This window comes from Engystomops pustulosus, chromosome 7 (genome assembly GCF_040894005.1).
Source record: "Engystomops pustulosus chromosome 7, aEngPut4.maternal, whole genome shotgun sequence".
Lineage (NCBI taxonomy): Eukaryota > Metazoa > Chordata > Amphibia > Anura > Leptodactylidae > Engystomops > Engystomops pustulosus.
In genome coordinates, this window is record NC_092417.1 from 70782164 (window position 1) to 70797412 (window position 15249).

Here is a 15249-nt window from a genome sequence, read left to right on the forward strand (position 1 = left end):
AGCCACATAGGGTTTTTCTTGTTCACATGCCGGGTCCCGGTGCATGGAGAGGGCTCGCGGGCCGAGCCTTCTCCATAGCCGGTAAGTCTTTGCTGCATATTGCAGCAAAGGCTTACCGGTGACACGTGCGATCGGTGCCGGCATCGATCTTGGGTGTTTTCCTGCTGATCGACGCCGGCAAAGCTGCTCATGGGCCGCCATCTTTCCGATGATCGTCGCTCCCTGTGACTTCATCGGGGAGCGGCGATCCGTCGCGATGGTAGCCTTGGGTCTCACGAAGACCCGAAGCTACTTCAGGTTAACCCATCCAGTTAACCCATATCAGCACATTGTAATATATGAAGAGTAAAATCTGTAGTATGGAAGTATATGATAGGATCGTACAGACACCCTAGGGTTAAAGTACCCTAGGGAGTCTGAAAAATAGTATTAATAATAAAAAAAAAAGTTAAAAAAAAAATTATAATTAAAAAAACCTAAAAATTCAAATCACCCCCCTTTCCCTAGAACTGATATAAATATAAATAAACAGTAAAAACCATAAACACATTAGGTATCACCACGTCTGAAAATGCCCGATCTATCAAAATATGATAACAGTTTTTCACTGCGTTTAACCCCTTAACGGAAAATCACGCCCAAAGTCGAAAATGGCACTTCTTTGCCATTTAAAAAAAATTAAAAATTCTATAAAAAGTGATCAGAAGATCGTACAGTCCTAAAAATGATAACATTGTAAACACCATCAAAATCCGCAAAAAACCGCACCACCCACAGTATAAAAAAGTTATTAGCGCCAGAAGATGGCAAAAAAAATTTGTACAGGAGGTTTTAATTTTTTTAAATGTTTGAAAACATTATAAAATCTACCGACCCAAAGAATAAAGTAGACATGTCATTTGGGGCACAAATGCATTTTTTTACCAATTTCACTGCATTTTTAATTTTTTTCCCGCTTCCCAGTACATGGCATGGAATATTAAATAGCACCATTTTGAAGTGTAATTTGTTACGCAGAAAATAAGCCATCACACAGCTCTGTACATGGAAAAATAAAAAAGTTACAGATTTTTGAATGTGGGAAGTGAAAAATAAAAACGCAAAAACGAAAAAGGGCTGCGGCAGGAAGGGGTTAACAAGAGAAAGACATGAAATCAACAGGTGAATGAAATTTGTCAAACAGGTTACTCCTTCAAAATCAAATTCACCCGTTGAGTTCATGTCTTTCACCTGTAATATAGACAAAACTGTACCTAAAACCAACTCAAAATCAAAACTGATTGCGATACAGTTGTAACTGCAGCGTGTGAGCACGCACTGAGGGTGTGGTCACACGTTGCGTTTTGGTTGAATTTTAAAATTAGAACAGCTGAGGAGGGGCAATTTGCCCAATTACATTACGCTTAACATTTGCGTTGTCAAAATAGCATGTTAACACATGTGTTAACAAAACACACATATGAATGCATTGTTAACACAGTTTCAGTTGCCCCTAGACATGACCCTGTAACTTCTGACTAAGGGTGATGCCTCACATGGCATTTTGAACCCGTTTTTGGTCCTTTCTAAGCAACACAACGTATTAGCAGATGTCCGGCACTTGGGGCTGCTGATGATACACAACCCCTGCATAATGTCACCTCCCTCTCCAACATGGCAGCGGAAGGCCTCTAACGTCACGTCACCTGCTGGGAGAGGGAGGTGTGAAAGGTCGGACATCTCCTCCTCTTGCTCTAGGCTGCTTTTTATAACCCTTTTTTTAGGTGATCCCGGTGTGTCAAGATTAACAAAGACCATCACCGGGATCAAGATGAAGAGGAGAATAGGCAAATATGTTTTTTTTTACTTTTATAAAGTGGTAGATTGTAAAGAACAGCTACATGGCAGAATAAATCCAATTTTGTATAAGAACCTTCTTCAGCAACACGTGGTTCCTTCCTTGCATTCATCGCTCAATCCGCTAGCTATTTTCATGCAGGACAAAGCCCCCGTCACACAGCAAAACGGGTAAAGCTGTTGTTCTCCCTGGGGCAACCCTTTGGGGTCTGGAGTATGAGTCTCTGTGTAGTGGATAGGGTGCCCGTGATGGTGACAGTCATAGTAGCAGGGAGCAGACGGAGGCAGACGTTGTCTAAAAGCAACTTACAGTTCTTTATTGGGACCAACAGGAACAGTGGATAACATGCCAAACGAATCTTAACAATGATAGCAGACTGGGGATGCACTTGGAGAGGGAACTACAGGGATTTATCACCTGGATGCAAGGGCAGGCTGGGAGATAGCTGTGTCCTTCTAGGATGCTTCAGCTTGTCCTGGGTTATTTCAGATATCACCCTTGAAGGTAGGATGATACCCCTTTACTCTCAATAACTCCTCACTGACTCTACTGTCTCACTACTTTGTCTGACTGACTCCTGTCTGATCTGGTGTACTGGCTGCACTCTTGTCAGACTGACTCCCCTCACTAGACTGCCTCTAGAACTTTCCTGACCAGCGGTTTTATTACTCCCACTGGTCAGGTGGTGGTTACTCCTCCAATTGCATCCCAGCTTACAATACAATAGTAGAACAGATGTGATTGGCTGATGGAAAGACATCACATTAAACAATTAATTAATTAATTAATTAACTCTTGCCTTGCCAGGCAGGATCTACCGTTGCAGTGTTCCCCGTATTGTGTAGTGACCTGCTGTGGGGTTGATCAGACTCCACACAGGTTGCAAGCTACATATTAGGACGTATTCGCAACAACCCCTCTGCCTTGCATCGGCAGGGGTGTTGCATACCCCCGGGGCAGTTGAAAGAGCCGCCATCGACTCGACTATGGACTGGCTAGAGCACAGAGGACCAACCGCTGGCCAGCAGCGTGGGCCTCCGGGGTGTCCGTGTAAGTAATAGCCGGTAGAGGTAAATACAAAGAGGCACTTCGGTGAAGTGCAGACTAAGTGATCTGTAGGGACAAGCCGCCCATGGTCCTGGAGACAGGCACCTGGGTTGGTGTCGAACTAAGACAAGGACATGTGTATTCTAAGTAAGACAGTTGGCCGCTGACGCCGTTAAACTAAATTGTACAGTATGAAAGGTGTGGTGTCATGTACTGTAATCCACTCCTTGCACCAAGGCCTGTATATTTGTTTATGAACACTTCTTCCCTGGCGACAAATATATAGTATATGTGCATTACATTGGCATATGTGATACAATAAGACATTGTACAAGGTACCTGCCGACTGACATTCTTACCCTTGTGTGATTGGCATCCAGGTGATACAACTTTACTTTACAACTTTAGCACCCACGGTCCCCTAAGGACCCGCAGTTTACGCACTACCCCCACTTACGAAGCTTCGGTTTGAGGCATATAATTGCGGTCAGGGTTTACATGAAAACGGTCCGACACAGCCACACTACAGTCTGAAAAGCCTATGAAAAGGTTACTGCAAACTACTGACAAACATTGGCAGTGGTGCAAACATATTTGTAAACGCTCATTGGCTTAGGAGCCCAATGGGTACATATCTTTCAACATTAACGTTACAAACCTTATAGGGACAAGGCTACTCAGAGTAGCAGGATACAAATGTCTCTTTTCCCATAAAAGGAAAGGCATAGAAAGATGCAAGCAAAATGTCTGTACCTAAAAAGGGAGGCATTAAGTGCAATACAATAAAATGAATAGAAACTTTTCCATGTAGTAACTGGCAAAAGTCTCTCAGAAGGCTTTTGAAGAAAAGTCCATCTTCTGGGTACAGCCCTTGATGTGGGGAAAAGTGCAGTAAACAAACGGTCTCCTCTGGATGTAAAGGGACAGAATCCTTTGGTAGTTATCTCTGCTTCAGCAGAGGTGGATGCTAACGTAGCACATAATACTGTTACGCAGTTCAAGGAGAGTCTCTTGACGGAGATAAATAAATAGGGGAAGTCCCAGGAAAGTTTCTGGCTCTATGGGTTATAGGTGCTCAGCCCAACTGGGAATAGTAGCAGATAAAGAACATTATTTACAATATGTACAGTACCTGGAGAGGGCTACAGCCCATCAGGGGTTATTCTGTTTCATCGCTGGTTTCAGCAAGAGCAGGATCCGGGATCAGAATAGGATCCTGTGCAACTTCAGTGGGAGTAGAAGCCGTCTGGGGACACCCGGTGGCAGTTCCAGGAACAGCAGGCTTCATAGCGTCCTCCTGATATTCAGGGGGAGGGGCGCTGTCACCCGGGGTGTCGGCTGTTCCAGCTGGGGGCTCAACTGAGCCAGGGACCATGGAAGGGTGCAGAAATAAGTAGATGGGAACCTGCGGCAGCGCTGCAGCTCCCTCCAGCTCCAAATCTTCTGGGGCCGGGTCATCACCCCACTGGTAGGCGGCAGGTTGAGGCGATGGTCTCGTTGGAGCCTCCGGATACAGTTCATCAGCCGGACCATTTTCCACCAAGGAGGACCCGCGGGACCCGGCAGTGCTCCCTGCAGGAGAGATGATGGGGGTGGTTCCCTGAATCATGCCCGGCCCGTGGATAGCAATGGGTCCCATGCTCACAATGACTGTGGATGGGGCATTAATATGGGTCACCGCCTGGGGACTCACCGCCGATGCAGAAGACGAATTCGGAGACTCCGGCCATTCATCATCATCGTAGAGGTCCTCGCAGGACTGGTAACGGTCCTCGTCTGGGTCCGGGATCCGGATCACACCAGCCGCCTATGGTCCGGGGGGAGTCTTCCTGGAGGGAGAATTCAATCTACTCCCCTGGCTTCAGGTTGTGGAGTCTTGACGGACCAGCGGGGAATAAAGACCTCCCGTCCGGTGTAGTCCTGGGTGGCAAAGCCGTAACCCCGCTGGCGATCAAAGTAGCGAACCATCCCAGTGGTCCGGTTCTTCTTGACCCAAGCGCCCTCCTTGGATCGGCCTGCCATGAACCGATGTCATCTGGTTTTCCCGCCCGTGAAGGTTTTGGCGGGCTGGAATTATTTGCTGCGCCACAGTCTCGTGAGGTAACGCTTCAACCGCTTCTGCACCAACTGTAGCAGAGCTGACAGAGTCCGTTGGCAGGGATTAACTCCCTGATTGCTGGAGCGATGCTTGACAGCGTGTGGCAGCAGTAATAAAGTCAATGTAAAATATAGCACAAAGTCACTGGGGCCTATACCCGAATGGCAGCAGGGTTAGGCAGCACAGTAATTTTTTAATAGAGTACAGTCTTTAGTGAAATATCCTACTGTACCTCCTGGGGAACCCCCCTGGAGGAAGAAAGCCAGACTAGAAATAGATACAGGTGAAGAAAATAATTTTTTAGTTTATTTAGACAATTCATAAAACATTAAAAATCCAGGTGGTGACGAAAACAGAAAAGAAGGGGGACATCACCGGACACAAGAGGTGGAGGAACATGTCAATGCATATAAACAGGTGAGACCTAATTGTACTGATGCGAGTGGGATCTTAGGTATGGACCCACTATAGGACTAGGTATGCGTACAACCATTGTAGTAATAATCAAGAAACATAGCAGTTTGATCATACAAAAAGTCTTACCCAAGTGTTTGGAAAATAGTACTCCACTGTCCGGGATGGGACCCACCCCGACACGCGTTTCGGCTCAAAATGAGCCTTGGTCTGGGGGTGGCGGTGCCAGAATAAGGCACAGAAGTATAAATCCTGTTCGTGACGCCACTTGCAACATCCCCCACCTGGGCCTAGCCTTTTCTTGGAGCCTGGAGAAAGCCGGGGCCCGGAATACCGGAGTGGCTGGCGGTTGCGGCCTAGGCACGCTAGTGTCACGGTGCTTGGTATAAGGACCGGAGGGCTGTCCTAAAGCCTGGCAGGTCTCCAGCAGGTGCTGTTGGCAAGAAATGATGAGGGAGAGACGGTTATAGTGGTTCTCCCTGGGTCAACCCTTTGGGGTCTGTAGTATGAGTCTCTGTGTAATGGATAGGGTGCCCGTGATGGTGACAGCCGTAGTAGCAGGGAGCAGACGGAGGCAGACGTTGGATAACGTGCCAAACGAATCTTAACAATGATAGCAGGCTGGAGATGCACTTGGAGAGGGAACCACAGGGATTGATCACCAGCCTGGATGCAAGGGCAGGCTAGGTCCTAGTAGGATGCTTCAGCTTGTCCTGGGTTGCTTCAGATATCACCCTTGAAGGTAGGATGATACCCCTTTACTCTCACTAACTCCTCACTGACTCTACTGTCTCACTACTTTGTCTGACTGACTCCTGTAAGACTGGTCTGATCTGGTGTACTGGCAGTGGTTTTATTACTCCCACTGGTCAGGTGGTGGTTACTCCTCCAATTGCATCCCAGCTTACACTACAATAGTAGAACAGATGTGATTGGCTGATGGAAAGACATCACATTAAACAATTAACATATTGGGATGTATTTGCAACAACCCCTCTGCCTTGCATCGCCAGGGGTGTTGCATATGGTAATTTTGTAAAACACTGTTCTAGTGCCATGGTGACCCCTTACAAAAACCCATCAATGTTGATTAATGGAAATTACATTAATTCTGAAAAAAAATCAAGTGATTGTACATTGGTCTCTAATCTGGATCTGCAGTGTAGGTGCTGGAAAGACTTGCTCCTTGTTTGTGTGTTTGACCACTCCTGGTAGTTTTGGCTCACAATAACTGAAGTCCTTATAGAGAGTGCACTGGTCTTAACTATAGGAGAAGGGACACAGAGGGTCATAGTATTTCACACAATTTTTTACATTCCTCGTAATTGACTTATCAATTTTTCCATGGGTCACTTATAGACTATGATTTATGAGAATTAGTTAAAAACTGTTGCCACAAGTGTGTAACTCGGCTTTTAAAAACCTTTTTTCCACAGTCAAGAATTGTCTGTTTATAAATCTTTAGGCCGCATTCGGCAATGCAAGTGGGAGGGGCTTAGCAAAAATGCATATACGGTTTTCACAGAAACGCATGTGTTTCAGAAGAAATGCATGTGTTTTTTGCCAAGCCCCTCCCAATTACGTTTCTGTTGTGTTTAAAAGCACAATTCAAGAGCAGCGTGGAGGAGTTTTGTATGATCACATATATTGAAGTGCTTGTGATTGGGACCACATGTTTTGCAGGCATAGGGTTTATTGTACAAGGAGCTTAACTGTCCATACAATTTGAGAGTAAACGCAGATGCAATTGGGAGAAACTTTTCCCCCGGCACCTGCATTGCATTTCTAAATGCAATCCAAATGCAGCAGTATGAAAATGGCTTCACTTGACTGTGCCTCTTATTAGGAAGTGAAATATTATCCAAGTATGTATGCAGTTAATCTTTAGCTTCCTCTGCATATGAATATTCTATGTATGTATTTTAGATGGCTTTCAAACACTGCTCACTGCAGCGGAAGAAAGAAGCAAAAAAGGGACACAGAATAATTTTTTCTTTGAAAAGGTTTTCCAGAAATTCTGGAAACCTTTTGGGGGTGTACCTACCCTGCATCCAGCTGGAAGTGCTGGGTCACTTTACCCCTAACACCCATGCAGCAGGTTACATGACCAAACCCCCCATGTCATTTCAGGCACAGCTGCTGAAGACAGATAGCACCAGAATCACAGGGGAATACTTTGTTTTCTTGACACACCTGTCCCAGCCACGGCCTGCACTGTTTACGTAAAGAGAACCACGACTGTCGGCCACGGCCCTACATACTTCCCCCATAAACGGCAATGGCCACATGGAGCGATGTGGTGCTGTGTACCGCTCCGTACACGGGGAAAAGATAGGACATGTCCTATCTTCCCCCGTTTTATGGCACCATGTATCTCTACAGAGAAGGGAGGAGGTAAAGTAAAAAGTTAATCATTTACTTTACCTGTGATATGTGCATCCTCCTTCAGCTTCTCCCTTAAGGCTACCAGCTAAGAACCTAAAGGGGGGGGGGGGGGGCACACTTTAAAGGGCTATAACTTTGGCTTTTATGCACTTAGAATTTCCTCTTTTATTTTAATCGAAAATTGTGTTTTTAGGTCATGGGATTCAAATATATATACAAAAATTGCACCTGAAAGTCTTTATTTAAACGTGAACATGTCTCGATCCCTGGCACTTAGAAACCTAGGATTGTAGGCGCCAGAGATCCAAAGTTATGGTTTCTACAATTCAGGACGTATCTCATGCTTCCTGGGTCATAGAGGTGCCACCCTTAGAGGACGTATAAAATACATCTTTGGCAGGAAAAGGGTTAAATATGTCAGCATTATCTTGATCTCTTTGACAAAGTGTGACAACCATTTACTAAAAATGTTTTAGTTTCACACCACTTTAGAGACACAGATCTTTCCCAGCTTCCTGTATGCAGAATTAAGGAACTGCATCCATAATATTCCAGCACAGAATTGGCATGCCTTCTATTTATAAATGAGCAGAACCTGAATTAACAGGTTTTTTTTATAAAAAATCTTGTACACTGGGGACCCAATCCTTTATACAATAATAGCAAACTGCCTGTTATTTTCTTTTTCATTTGAAGACCAATGCGCACTTTCTATGTTTTCAGCCAAGCATCAGATCAGGGGTGTCTGCCCCAACTAAAAAGCCTTGAAAAGGTCCTGCGTTTTGCCTAGCCAAAAAGCAATCAATATTGTTGCTGCAGAGAGGCAGGATAAGAGAGTGGGCTGATTTCAGTGCCGGACTCAATATATTAACCTTTTCCTAATGGAATTCTTATGTATATGTCTCTGACAAATATGGAAATCTGTAAATGCTAATACAAATCTTGTTGAATTAGGAAAAGTTGGGTGACAACCAACATGGCAGCCAATGAAGTTTTCAGAAGTTTATAGGTGAACCTTCCCAGACTCCTGACCATACCAGGTTATGAAATGGAACAATCCTTGCTCATATCCTACAACATACCTAGACAATTTTGCCTATCCAGATGACAGGTTCAGGTGCTTTAAATTACTGTGGAAATACTGTTCTGAATATGATAAGGGATATTGTCATCTTAATAGACTAGGCATATCAGTATGTTGCAGGGTATCACTTACTCAATGCGTGTCAACCAGCTTTTCTGGGCTAGGCAAATTTTTCAGAAGCAAGATATTAAAGGAAACCTACAACTTGAAGTGGCAGGTTTCAGAAGAAAACACCGAGCACCAGCTCAGGGTGAGCTGGTGCCGGTGCTTATTTTTGTTAGTGTTTTAAACCGCGGTATCGCGGTTTAAAACACTTTTTAAACTGTATAGCCGGCGCAGGGAGATACGCGCTCGGCGCTTACCATGCGCGCGGCTCTCCTTCACTTCCTATGTAGCCGCGCGCACGGTCGCGCGCACAGATTTTTACGGATATTATCTGATGCCTGGCAGGATGGTATAAAACCAACTTGGTCTTTATGGATCAATGCTGGAAGAAAACAGTTGATGCACTGTGGTAATATAGAGGTCCAGTAGGAACAGGAAAAAGAGAAGTTAAAACGTCCCTTGCTGCCAGTGCTCTTTCTGTCCCTGCAGCGGTCTGGTCAAAGAGAGGTTCCTTTCTCCTCCAGGTGGGGGAAGATGAAGCACCTTTTCATACCGGGCCATGCCAACCATCCTTCGCGAAATCCCTGCCGGACCTGGATCGCTGTCAACTCCGGGCCCTCCCTGCATCCTGTGGGGTCTCCGCCTGGTTCAGCAGCCTATATGGCTAAAGCGTGGGAGTGCGGTACTGAAGACTACATTTTCTGGCATGCACAAAGTATCTGATGAAAGCTTCCAGTCGCTACTGGAACTGGAATTGCGGGGATCCTGCCCCCTAAATCTAGAGAAGATGAGCTATTCGGTGATCTCAAAGCCAAGTGCCAGCACATGTTTCCAATAAATTACACATGTTTCCTTCTCTGGAAGGAGCTAGAGAAAAGGATAGACATATTAAGTACCACTGGATTTAGAAATACATAGAGCACCATAAGCCGCCCCCACCCCCAATATATAAAGCCCCCTGAAGATTTTATTAAGAATGTGGCCACTTTGAAAATAATGAAACAGATACTCACCTTCTTCCATGCTGCTGTCAGCTCCTTCTTCTTCTCTCTCCCAGCTCTGAATGGCCGTGGTTCTGTGAACGGACACAGGCAGTGTGGCGTCATCACATGCCACCTGTGTCCTCTAGAGTAGCACAGAGAAACGGGTCCGCTCTGCTCTACCACTTTCCTCTATAAAGTGAGAGTAGTGGGACAGTACTTCAGCTGCAGGTACGTACTTCAGGTGGACGATTCAGGCGATTGCTCATATCAGCCACTTCACCCACAGCAGTTATGCTGTCTGAGGCTGCATTCACACTACAGTATGGGGGACGTATATGCGGCCGATATACGTCCCTCATGCACTTCTATGGGCTTGCGGCGCCCTACGGGAGCTGTACAGTGCAGCACACGTGCGGCACCGTACCGCTCCGTAGCCCGGGAAAAGATAGGACATGTCCTATCTTTTGCCGTATTACGGCGCCGCGGCCATACATCGCTATGGAGAGGGGTGGGGGTGAGCTGCGCTCACCTCCTCCTCCTCTCCCCGCGCTGCCTTGTGCCCACCGTGCTACGGTGCGGCGGGCTCATGGCAGTGTGCATGCAGCCTGAGGCGGGATTTTCACCCCGCCTCATAACAGATGCGGCCATGTCAATAAATGGAAACATTGTTGTTGACATCTGGAGGCTGATGCGTACTAGTGGTGGTTGTTCTGTGAAATTTGGAACTCTGTATCACAAAATCTAATCTAAAAAAACCTATAAATGTTTATTGTCAAATGTTAGTAGGTTTTCATACAATATTATAAAGTTCCTTGTGCTCCATGATTATTCCTCATCTGTATCTTTTTAGGGCTGGCATCCTCCTTCGGTTCCTAAGGGTTTGCAACACATGGAATGCCACAGGTTGGACATCGCTGTCCTACAACATCTATAATATAGCAATGATAAATCTCATAGACATTTATTTATATTGTCTGTCCAGCATTCTTTACCATGTTTTGCTGAAGCTGTTAACACCTCAGATTCACAATGCAGATCAAAGGATTGTGGTGTCAAGATATATATAAAAAAGGGCAAATGCTAGAGTATGAATAATTCATGTCCCTGTGGTGTGAAGCATCCCATTAATTATTTACATCCTCGTACAGTCTTTTATGGTCGCGGCTGTTGCCTGTGACAGGGTCAGGAGGGTAAAATGACTGTACAGAGAGGTCTCCTACTTACAATCACATCACATTTTTGAATTGTGTTGTTCCGTTTCCTTTAAGGGAACATTAACTAGTCATATATATCCTAGTTCAATAACACTACATTATTAAGAAGGTAACGATGGGAGCTGTCATGGTATGTGTCCTGGTTAACAAGAGGTAACTTGGTCAGGGTGAAGGATGACTTTGCATTAAGAAGCCACAAAAAGCTGGTTTATAACCAATTTAACATCCACAAGTATTTTCTAATTGCCTTTCATCCTGCTTTTAAGATCCCTGTGTGACACAGAAACCTATACCTGTATTAAAGGAAACCTACCACTTGAAGTGGCAGGTTTCAGAAGAAAACACCGAGCACCAGCTCAGGCTGAGCTGGTGCCGGTGCTTATTTTTGATAGTGTTTTAAACCGCGGTATCGCGGTTTAAAACACTTTTTAAACTGTATAGCCGGCGCAGGGAGGTACGCGCTCGGCGCTTACCATGCCCGCGACCGTGCGCGCGGCTACATAGGAAGTGAAGGAGAGCCGAGCGCGTACCTCCCTGCGCCGGCTATACAGTTTAAAAAGTGTTTTAAACCGCGATACCGCGGTTTAAAACACTAACAAAAATAAGCACCGGCACCAGCTCACCCTGAGCTGGTGCTCGGTGTTTTCTTCTGAAACCTGCCACTTCAAGTGGTAGGTTTCCTTTAAACTACTTTACAATAAGCAAGCAGCTTACGTTAAACTTCCCACATTCGATCCCGCCCCCATTAAGATTGCCAGGGGAATGCATCAGGGGTGTCCACTCTCTCCTGCACTTTTTGCTCTGGCCATGGAATCCCTGGCAGCGGCAATTACAACCAACCCTGACATCCAAGGCCTTAAAACAATGCATGACATGTACAAGGTTACTTTTTTATCAAGTGACCTACTTCTCTCCATCACTAGCACCCATACATCCCTCCCAAACCTGCTGCAGCTCCTTAATAGCTTCCATTTAGTATCAGGACTTAAAGGAAGCCTACAATTTAGAATGGTAGGGGTAAGCTGTAAGTACCGAGCACCAGCTCAGGGTGAGCTGGTGCCGGAGCCGAAGCCTCTTCTGCTCTAAAGTTTAAAAAGTGTTAAAACCGCGATACCGCGGTTTATAACACTAACGAAAGTAAGTACCGGCACCAGCTCACCCTGAGCTGGTGCTCGGTACTTACAGCTTACCCCTACCATTCTAAATGGTAGGTTTCCTTTAAGGTCAATATGGATAAAGTCAGAAACTCTATACAGCAATCAGTCAAAGGACACCGGAAGCCCTAGTTGATTCTTTTGGCTTCAAAATACAACCCCATTACATCACTTATCTAGGAGTACGTTTAACACCCCACACCCCATTAATACAACAATTCCAAACAGACTTAAGTAATTGGTACAAACCTTCTCTTTTCTGGCTGGGTCGGATCCACACAATCAAAATAATGACCGTACCAAGGTTTTTATACCTTTTCAGATCATTGCCCATTCCTATTCTGGTAAAAACATTTAAAATCATTCACTCTCACATGTCCAACTTTGTATGAAACAACAAACGCCCATTCATAGCACTCTTCACCATGTTCAAGCACAAACAACTAGGTGGCCTGTCACTTCCTAATTTTGCCCTATATTACAAAGCAAATTGCTCAATTTGCCACTATAGGTACTCTTAAAAATGCCCGAGGTGGATTTCCCTTGAATCCATTTGGAAGAGGGACCATCTCCCTCTTATATTCAATTTTTAATGCCCCATGATTTATGGATCAGTGGGAATCAGATTGGGGACACTGCTGTACCACACTGGCAAAGGGTAGCTGGCAGGTTTCACGGAGACCTCTCTTTGGTTTTTGCACTGCCCCCTGGTTGCCTCTTTCTGGAACAACGTTAACCCCTTTACGCTCTGAGCCGTAGCTCTACGGCGCAGAGGTATAAGGGATGTATGAAGAGGGCTCACGGGCTGAGTCCTCTTCATACAGAGGAGGGGGTTTTTGCATTTTGCACAAAACCCCCACCGCTAATAAGCACCGACCGCGGCTATTAACCCTCTCAACACCGCCGGCAAAGTCGCCGGCGGCGTTTAAAAGTTTAAAAAATAAAAAAAATTAATAAAATATTAAAAGTTCAAATCACCCCCCTTTCCCTAGAACGGATATAAAACATAATAAACAGTAAAAATCACAAACATATTAGGTATCGCCGCGTCCCAAAATGCCCGATCTATCAAAATATAAAAACGGTTACGGGCGGCGGTGACCTCCGAGGCGGGAAATGGCGCCCAAATGTCCGAAATGCGACTTTTACACCTTTTTACATAACATAAAAAATAAAATAAAAAATGATCAAAATGTCGCACAGACCTCAAAATGGTAGCAATGAAAACGTCGCCTCATTTCGCAAAAAATGACCCCTCACACATCTCCGTGCGCCAAAGTATGAAAAAGTTATTAGCGTCAGAAGATGGCAAAATTTTTTTTTTCTTTTTTGTACACATTCGTTTAATTTTTGAAAATGTATTAAAACACAATAAAACCTATATAAATTTGGTATCACCGCAATCGTACCGAACCAAAGAATAAAGTAGGCATGTTATTTGGAGCGAAGAGTGAAAGTCGTAAAAACTGAGCCCACAAGAACGTGACGTTTTTTTTTCAATTTTTCCACATTTGGAATTTTTTTTCAGCTTCGCAGTACACGGCATGTTAAAATAAATAACATCACGGGAAAGTAAAATTTGTTACGCACAAAATAAGCCCTCACACAGGTCTGTACACGTAAAAATGAAAATGTTATGGATTTTTGAAGTTGGAGAGCGAGAAATGAGCCGAAAAACCCTGCCTCCTTAAGGGGTTAAAGAGAACTCGTCATGCAATATAACCCCCCTAAACTAAATATATTTTCATAAACTGCCATTAGAGAGCATTGCCTCTATCCCTTCATTGTTCCGCTACATGCCTGTAAACTTAAGCAATGAGGTCCAAAAGCTGTATGCAAATGACCTGTGAAATGTCCAATGAAGCATTAGCATATTCATGATGTCCACTCTATTCATGAGTGGGAGGCACAGCCACACCCCCAGTGCTTGACTGACAGCCTGTATAATGATGTGAGGCTGTATAATGATGTGCTTCCTGGTGCTGGTGGCCACGCCCCCTGCAGCCTGTGTGTGCATGTGTGTGTGTGTGTGTGTGTGTGTGTGTGTGTGTGTTTAGGAGAGATACAGCAGCTCCAGGCAGCCATGTTATAGCAGAACATGTCAGATTCATGTGTAGCTGATGTCTGTGTCTCTCACTTGTATATTAGGAGGATGCAGCATGTCAGCAGATGCAGCACACACACTAGCCATGCTTTACTATACATTACACACAGACATGAGCAGGGGGAGGAGAGGGGAGGGGGAACAGGGGTGACATCACTGCCTCTGACCATGTGACCAGCTTCATTTACTTGATAAAAAATATGTGATTTTACAATGATTAATGTATGAAATGACTAGATAAAGGCTGGGATAGGATCCTTGTGAGCTGCTCCAACAGGTAGTAGTGACAGGACAAGTGGCAGAGACCTGATGACAGGTGTCCTTTAAGACCCTTATCCACTCTATATTAGTTAAAGCAACACCCGTAACCCCAGCTGTACTCCTTCTAGGGGATAAACCAGCGAGGGTCAAAAATAAAGCTCATCGCTTGGTTCAGTTTATAGCTTTAGCAACCAGAATCCATACAGCGGCAAAATGGAACTCACCGGACCTATCGTTCACAGCGGTTAAGAACAGAATCAATCTACTGATGTTGTTTGAAAGGATAGAGGCAATCCGGACACCTTAACCCCATTTGAAGGCATTTCAAACCCATGGATCACAGCACAAGGTTCACCAACCCTTGAGAGGGCTCTAGCTTTATCCCCCTAATAACCTTTAGTAATCTCACATGGCATCTCTGTATACATAGCTGTTCCCGTTATGTATACTGACACATATACAACTATACTAATCTTGTACTAATCCCATTCCCAGGTTTCCAGTCCCCCTGTGATTCCCCCCCCCCCCCCCCTTCTCTCTTTTTTTGATTGATACAGTAGCTG

General features: G+C 45.0%; 1 long non-coding RNA gene across 1 annotated transcript; it reads left to right on the plus strand.

Annotated features, from left to right (window-relative positions):
- The first annotated feature begins 4945 nt into the window (after positions 1 to 4945).
- On the plus strand, positions 4946 to 7779 carry LOC140070318 (uncharacterized). Its single transcript, XR_011848901.1, has 3 exons — positions 4946 to 5105; positions 5296 to 5399; positions 7323 to 7779. It is a non-coding gene; the product is annotated as an uncharacterized lncRNA (long non-coding RNA).
- The last annotated feature ends 7470 nt before the right edge of the window (positions 7780 to 15249 follow it).